At 43.5% G+C, this 8,559-nt stretch overlaps 1 long non-coding RNA gene across 9 annotated transcripts; it reads left to right on the top strand.

Moving 5' to 3' along the window:
* Positions 1 to 732: 732 nt before the first annotated feature.
* Positions 733 to 6,177, top strand: LOC123159066 (uncharacterized). Of its 9 annotated transcripts, XR_006479473.1 has the most exons (10): positions 733 to 1,172; positions 1,276 to 1,616; positions 2,613 to 2,900; positions 3,386 to 3,620; positions 3,704 to 3,888; positions 4,236 to 4,299; positions 4,371 to 4,834; positions 4,916 to 5,045; positions 5,505 to 5,687; positions 5,791 to 6,177. It is a non-coding gene; the product is annotated as an uncharacterized lncRNA (long non-coding RNA). The 9 variants fall into 9 exon arrangements; XR_006479469.1 differs by having other exon boundaries at positions 1,289 to 1,616; positions 4,236 to 4,834; XR_006479466.1 differs by having other exon boundaries at positions 3,711 to 3,888; positions 4,236 to 4,834; positions 5,505 to 5,702.
* Positions 6,178 to 8,559: the final 2,382 nt, after the last annotated feature.

Here is an 8,559-nt window from a genome sequence, read left to right as displayed (position 1 = left end):
ACTCGACTATTTAAGCCGGTCGACTAGCTCCTCACGTGCGCGCGAGGTGGGAGTGAACATCCGAAACCCGTCGGCACAATACGGATGTGAAAATCGTAATTACAAATTGCACTCAGTTGACCGATTAAAAAGTGTACGTGGCACTTTGTTGACTGGTCAAATCGACCACGTGGTTTGCGGGTCCCACCTGTCAGTTGGTAAAAAAATTACATAGGCACGGTAGGATTCGAACATGAGACCCCACGGAACTGGTCCTTGTGGGCGAACCATTCTGGCTATGTGTAGGTTGAGCACTGGAGCGTGAACGTATGTGTTGCGTCGTGTGATGCGTGCGTACATGCATGCATGTGTTCGTGCGAGTGTTGCGTTTGTGCATGTGTATATGCGAGTGTTGCATGCATGCATGCTTGCGTGTGTTCGTGCGAGCGTTGCGTGCGTGCATGCACGCGTAGGTTTGTTCATGCGAGTATTGTTTGTGCATGTGTACATGTGAGTATTGCATGCATGCATGCGGGCGTTGCGTGCGTACTTGTGTGATGTGTGTATTCACCATAGTAGCTCATGTGTATTAAAAGGGTTGGCTCAACATTTACCCCAATAACAGTCGCGCAAGGGGCGGATGCTCGCGCATGCCACGTCGGCAAGCTGTACTGTTGAGCGCGCACGCGTATTGGCTAGAAAAGAATAGGGGAGGCAGATATATTATCCTCAGATTAGCCTGTCCGTATACGGCCGCCCCCTCTCCTCACTTTCGTCTTCCTCTCCTCGCACACGCAACCTTTGCCTCCACTCCCTCGCCTCTTCCCCTCCTTCTCCTCGACATCTCCACGAGTGGGGGAATGACGAACTCGAGCTTGGCGACAGGGATTCGAGCGCCAGCACTCCATATCCGGCGGAGGGGTTGCGCGCGGGTGGCGGCGATTTCGATCTGTGTGTGCCTCGTTGCTGGAGGCGGCTGCCCGATCCAGCAACTGGTGAAGCAACTCCCGACCAGCGACCATCCCTCCTCGCCCGCGTCTCTGCCCCGCACTCGTTTTGCCACCAACCTCGACTAGATCGGCATCTGGTGTAGGAGGCTCGGGGTGGTTGTGGGCCTCGTGGCGGCGGCCTCCTCAGCGGCGTCGCCGGACAACCTCCACGCGCGGAGGAGGCATCTCCACGGGTTCCCCGAGGTGAGCACCCTTTTCTCTCTCGTCTCACCCTTTTCTCTCGATAGCGCCCTGATCCATCGGCCGTCATCAGCCTCGCTCGCCTCATCTCCTCTCTCTTCACCAGCCCGACCATGCAGGATGGGACGAGAATGTTTGTGGCCAGCTAGTGGATGCGGGTCGGAGCAGCGGGACTCCCGCCTATGCCTCGCACGGCTCGGAGAGACGCTGAGCTCCAATGACCCATGGATGCGCCGGCGAGTGCGGGTGGCCCGCTTGATGCTTTCAACCGTAGATTCACAGGAAGCTTGCGACGTTGCTACCCTCCATCTCCCTCACACACGACTTACGCCGTCGCCAGGATCCCCATTTTCTTCCTGTACTGGTGCTGCTAGCTCCTTGGCGACGGTTATGACGCCATATGTGGCTTCACTCGGCCCCTCCTCCCCGGCAGCGGCCTTCTTGACGGTATGTGGCTTCACTAGGGTTTCGAAGTTGGTTTAGTAGCTGAATCATGGTCCATGAATCTGTCTAAAATGAAAAATTGCTACTGAATTGAAATTCTACCTGTTGATTATGTTGCCCAGTGACCATCTGAAAGGTTCTATTTCGACACTGCAGCTGTAATCGGATTGTTATAGTTCAGATTAAGGGGATCAAGAATTGAAGATTAGTAATCTGTTAGCTCTAAACACGATTACGTATGATTGGATGGTTGATCTTAGTTGACCATGATAAAACTGTGGAGCATACACAGGATTTTCTAGCAAGGACCTTCTTTAACTTGAGTTCTGATGATGAAACTTGAACTATAAGATTTTGTTCATCGATTAGAAATAAGCAAGAATCAACCAATTCCTGATTGTACTTACCACAATGCAAAATAATGTAAAAATCTACATGCAATGCTCAGTTGGAGTTTGATTTTCACATCGACATGATTTAATTTCAATCTTGTAGAGTGTAGACTGTGGCAGATCCTGTTCATGTCCATGCGGACGATCCAACTCTGCCTCTGCTTGAACTCGATCATGTGTTCCTTCCATTTGATGTTTGTATTGATCATAACACTGATTTGTTGCAAATGGATGGAAGACTGCTATTGTGACTTGATGTAGTTTTGGACTGAATATTCCTCACTTCGAGGAATGATGTTTGCTGAAATCAATGGTTTTTTTTAGTACCCCAACAATTTTATTCCGTGGTACCCCATGGACTGGATCAAGTTTTTCTTCCAAAAATCTATTTAATCTACTATGAGGTTACTTATTTGACAGAGAGAAATGTTCTCTGTATAGTGGGTAAAAGTACTCATGATAGATCCTTTATTTAATTCATGTTATCAGGTTGATGTATCAGTTTTATGTACCGCCGGTGATGTGATGTTAATGATAATACTTGTCTTGAGAGTTATATCAGGTTCCAGCCATCCTTTGAGCTTGACATGGCATTTTTTGCACCCAGGATTAAATCATGTTATCTTGCTATTTGCTTCCAAGCCTAAATATTTCTCATCCATACAAGATTTTATCTATAAGTTTGGTCGCGACATCGACTGCCTATCTTGGCAACATTGGTGCTGAAGTTATCGAGCCTCCAAAGAATGGGACATTCAAATGTCACAGAACTCGTCGGTGATGTTATCGAGCATTCAGGGAAACCAAATGTCATAGACTCATAGTTTCTACAAATGTGCATGAGCTATTGGAATGCCCTGTGTGTTTGGTTCCCATGTATCCTCCAATTCATCGGGTATGTCTTCTTGCTGAACTAATCACATTTAACTATAGCATCTCGGTTGCATCATACTAGCCTTATTCTAGGCTTTTGGCTTTCTATGTGTATGCTGATATATTAGAATATCCAGTTGCAAAAGAATATGAAATTGCCGACCAAGGTAGGCAAAGCTAAAATAGGGTTTTGGTTTGTAACCTTTTTCTATGAATCACTTTCACACTAATAGGTGACATCCCTTCCTTTCTGTTAACCACCCCATGCATCACGCCGACCTCTGACTAGCTCCCTGCAAACATTTTGGACTTACAGATTGCAGCACCCTCCTTTTTTAATTTCAACGTTGTTGAGAGTGTTCCTTGTGAAATTATTCTACTAGGAGGGTCTGATATCTCATGACTATTTTGAATTTACACTACATATTCTTAAGCTCAGAAAGAAATTTATGAATGTGTTTAGACTCTAGAGCTACTTTAACTATTTTGTCACATTTCTGCATGCAGTGCTCCAATGGTCAAACCATTTGTTCTGAATGCAAGCCAAGGGTTCATAATGGTCGCCCAACTTGCAGGAGTGAATTGGGTAACATAAGATGCCTTGCTTTGGAGAAGGTTGGCGCCTCTCTAGACTTTATGTCCAAGTTCCAGAACTTTGGATGCTTGGGAATGTATCCTTATTATTGCAAGTTAAAACATGAATCAGAGTGCCAATACAGACCCTATACTGGCCCATATGCAGGTTCTGTATGCACTGTCTCTGATGACATTCCATATCAAATTTCAGAGTGCTCTCCGAACTAATTACGTTTGATCTTTCTGTAGGTTTTAGGTTTTTGTTGATTTATGTGATGGAATCTTGATATGTAGCATGACTTCCGTCCTGGACAGTTGCTGGGAATGCGTTGAGAAAATGCAACATGACTTGATGTTTGAAGTTACAGCCTTACAGGAGCATCAACACAAATTTGCAACGACGAAGTTTATACCATGCTTGTGTAGTCAGTCTGGTATTTTCCTTTCTTGAACATATGAATTGCTTTACTCATTCTATATCTTGCTTTGACAAAACCAATTTTTTTTGCTTGGTATTTAGGGAAACTTGCAAATCCATTATTTGATATGGGAATTGCAGCTTCAAATGCATATGATCCTTTTAATCTTTAGATTGCATACGTATGCATGATCCATTCTCTGAGATGGATGGGATTGCTGGTGCTAAAACTGGTCCTGACCATCCTATGGCCTACGCATTCTATGCCCATTTATGTTCCCTTTTTCCTTGTTCTTGCTGTACACACTACAAATCAGTTTCACGAATTTCTGATATGATTGCTTCAATGATAATTTTTTGCAGAAGCATTTGCCTTTGGAATTAAAGAAGATCAGAGTATGACACTGACCTGAGATCATACGAAGCGGTGAGCTAATTATGTTTTACTGTGCTTCATGCTTTTCTGTCATAGTCTGCGTCATAAAATTTTCCCTATAGATTTCAGTGCTAGCAAATATCCTAAAGACATACAGAGAAGGCAATCAGTGCAGTGGATTCCAATATTGATGCAAGAAAAATGCCTTTGGGTTGAAGCCCACTTACTAATATTCTCATGGTCTCTCTCTCTGTGTGTGTGTAGCTATTCCTATTTGTGATTATCATCTTGTAGGATGTTAATCAGTACCTTACCTTTGACTTCCATTCAAAGTTGAAGCGATTATTACTTATCTATTTATCTGTTTCAATGAATAAGCCCACTTACTAATATTCTCATGGTGTTTTAACAAATATATATACCATCGGCTTGACGGCGAGGAGGGAAGCCCCGCAGATCGAGGAGGACGGCGCGACGACTGTGCTGTAGGTGAAGAGCATGGTCATGTCATGGTACCGCATATTGGTGGTGGTCCGCTTTCCTGCTATGGCGTCCAACACGACTACACCCTTTTACTTGGCCTGCTGTAAGATATGGTTCTTGGCCTAATTAATTTGTTCCTTCTTCCAAGTTCTTATGTAGTGTATGTTCCTTTCTGCTGTAGCAGATTTGATTGGGAGGGTGCTCTTTTGCTTTAAAGACATGATTGGTGGATGTATTTTGGTTTTATGATGGCCAGGTTGAGCAAAATCACATGTTTTTTTTTCAAGTTTGAGAAGAAAAAGACACCGGAACAGGTGATTGATCACAACCATACTTTCAGAGCAGAGCTTTTTCAGTTACAATTAAAGGCAGAAGGTAGCAGTTGACATTATTGGTAAATTAATTCTCTCCATGTATGTATGTGCTAATGTAACTAGCATACATCTATACATGGCTTTACTGAGCATGATTTTGCATTTGCTACGACCTGCTAACCTAAACATATGCTACTACAGTACCTAGGTTTCTCTATAGAAAAGGTCAAGTGTAATCCTAATTTGGGCTACTGAATTTTAGCCCCTTCACTGGTTAAACCATGGTCATCTACATGTTTATGATTGATGTTTCACAAGCGAGCTTCGGTCTAGCTACCACCTGTCCACTATTTAGGAATGCATACAAGTAATTCCTGTACGGAGCAACACCACACAAGTTCTATGTTTCAGAACAAGCATTCTGCATTTTCAGAGATTAACAACTGAAAAATTGTTCAGTCTGATAAAGTAGATCTATGCTAGCAACTAGCATCATCATTCTTTGTGCTGGATTGGTCAAACGTTGGACATTTGAAGAGAAGGAACTTCGTGTGAGATTAATATCTTTCTGATCAGTAGCATCACCCGTGACAAGGATTTATAATGAATGGCCATTAGAAGAGAGGAAAGGACGGACAGAAGGTGCAATATTATCATGTACAAAAGACTTTCACCTTACTTGGAAGTTTCTATAAGGAAAATAATTGGGTTGATACCAGTTTTTATCATATTTGGTACATTGCAGGTTTGCTACACAATTGAACATGTTCCATTATTGATTGGTTTTCAATATTGGTGCATCTGGGTCCCACGCCGTGGCGTGGACACGGTGGCCCTGCCGAAGCGGGTGTGGTCGAGCCACTGGATGATGTAGCCGGTGGCTCCAGTCACGCACATCGGCTGGTCCTGCTCCGGCGAGCAGCCGCTGCCCTTCCTGTCCTGATATTGCCTTGCATCTCCTTTAGGTGAGGGTGTTGGACGCCGAGCAGGGAGTAAAAAATTGTGGAGCTGTCAGTCCGTAAACGCTCTTGTAACACTTTTACTTATCCACACCCGAAAAGCAGCTAAGCTGCAGTTTGTTAGTGATGTGCTACAGTTTCACTTGTATGGAAAGAGACGAGATTCATTTGCATTGCTTGTAATGCTTTTCTCTTTGGATCAAAGAGCTCACCATTGTTGTGTGTATGTGCTAACAAGAGGTGAACAAAGTAGCTGAATGGGCGAAGGCATACCTGGCACCGCAGAGTCACCGCTCAGGCGGCGCCACCGGTGGCGCCCCAACCTCTAGTATCATCACTAGGCAACCTTGTCCACTATGGTTAGCGTGCGTCGGCTGCCAACCTGAGGTCTCGACTTCCCTGAGGTCTCGACTTCGAATCCCCACCGAGCACTAATTTATTACCATTTCATTCTTTCTTATACCCGCTGATGGGTGGGCCCTATGATAGGGAGATAATGTGCGCTGATGATGCAACACTAGTTGCGCCATGTGGACTGTTTGACTGGTCAATTGATCATGTCATCAACAAAATACAGGGTTGTACGATGAGCCAGTGACCGTATAATCACCACAAAATGTATATGGTGATTGTAATGAGCTTATTCTGAAGTCCAGTGATCGTATCGTGCTTTCTCTTTAAATACAATTACCGTCAGAGTCATCAATAAAATACGAAGCAGTGCAGCGAGCTAATGACCATATAATCACCACAAAATGTATATGGTGACCATAATGGGCGTATTCTGGAGTCCATTGACTGTATTGTGCTTTCGCTTGAAATACAATGATCGTCATGCGTGAATGTGTCGGGGCATACTTTTAGAGGGCCGAGAGATAGTTCGTGTGCATATGTAAAAGGGGTGTAGAGAGAGGGTGTGTGCAATGGAGAAAGAGAGATATGCCCTTCGTTTCTCTTTACAGTGACTAATTTTGTAGGAGAAAAATATGAATATTCACAATACGAAACAAATATCATTGGATGCACCATGCAACTAACTTTCATATATAACTTTGTAGTATTGTAAGTGTAGATTTTCTTAAATAATTTTTTTGTCACGCTGTATGTAGTTTTAATTCAAAACAAATCTTGTATGCGGAGTAAATGTGAACGGGTGGCTTTTTAAAATCATTGGGATCACATGATAATAAGATGTAACATGCGTGAATGTGTGGTTGACGTATTTGTTGGAAATATGCCCTAGAGGCAATAATAAAATGGTAATTATTATATTTCCTTAATCATGATAAAGGTTTATTATTCATGCTAGAATTGTATTGACCGGAAACTTGAATACATGTGTAGATACATAAACAAATACTGTGTCCCTAGTGAGCCTCTACTAGACTAGCTCGTTGATCAAAAGATGGTTAAGGTTTCCTAGCCATATACATAAGTTGTCATTTGATAACGGGATCACATCATTAGGAGAATGATGTAATGGACAAGACCCGTCTGTTAGCTTAGCATATGATCATTCAGTTTATTGCTACTGCTTCCTTGAATGTCACATACATGTTCCTTCGACCAAGAGATTATGCAACTCTCGAATACCGGAGGAATACCATGTGTGCTATCAATGTCACAACGTAACTGGGTGATCATAAAGATGCTCTACATGTATCTCCAAGGGTGTCTGTTGATTTGGCATGTATCGAGATTGAGATTTGTCACATAGAGTATCGGAGAGGTATCTCTGGGCCCTCTCGGTAATACACATCATAATAAGCTTGCAAGCAAAATGACTAAGGAGTTAGTTACAGATGATATATTATGGAATGAGTAAAGAGACGTGCCAGTAACGAGATTGAACTAGGTATGGAGATACCGACGATTGAATCTCGGGCAAGTAACATACGGACAGACAAAGGGAATTAGTATGTTGTCATAACGGTTCGACCGATAAAGATCCTCGTGGAATATGTAGGAACCAATATGGGCATCCAGGTTCCGCTATTGGTTATTGACCAAAGAGGTGTCTCGATCATGTCTACATAGTTCTCGAACCCGTATAGGGTCCGCACGCTTAACGTTCATTGATGATATGGTGTTATATGAGTTATGTGAGTTGATGACTAAAGGTTGTTCGGAGTCCCGGATGAGATTACAGACATGACGAGGAGCTCCGAAATGGTCCGGAGGTAAAGATTGATATATAGGACGAGGTCACCGAAAAGGTTTCGGAAGTACCGGGTATTTTATCGGAGTGCCGGAAGGGGTTCCGGGAGGCCACCGACAAGAGGTGGGCCTTATGGGCCAAAGGGGGTAAGCACACCAGCCCACAAGGGGGCTGATGCGCCCCTCCACCCCTTGCCCACGCACCAAAGAGGGAGGTGATACGTCTCCAACATATCTATAATTTTTGATTGTTCCATGCTATTATATTATCCATCTTGGATGTTTTATATGCATTTATATTCTTTTTTTAATGATTTTTGGAACTAACCTATTAACCTAGAGCCCAGTGCCAGTTTCTGTTTTTTCCTTGTTTTTGAGTTTTACAGAAAAGGAATACC

Source organism: Triticum aestivum, chromosome 7B (genome assembly GCF_018294505.1).
Source record: "Triticum aestivum cultivar Chinese Spring chromosome 7B, IWGSC CS RefSeq v2.1, whole genome shotgun sequence".
In the NCBI taxonomy this organism is placed as follows: Eukaryota; Viridiplantae; Streptophyta; class Magnoliopsida; order Poales; family Poaceae; genus Triticum; species Triticum aestivum.
This window is presented reverse-complemented; position numbering and strand designations above follow the sequence as displayed.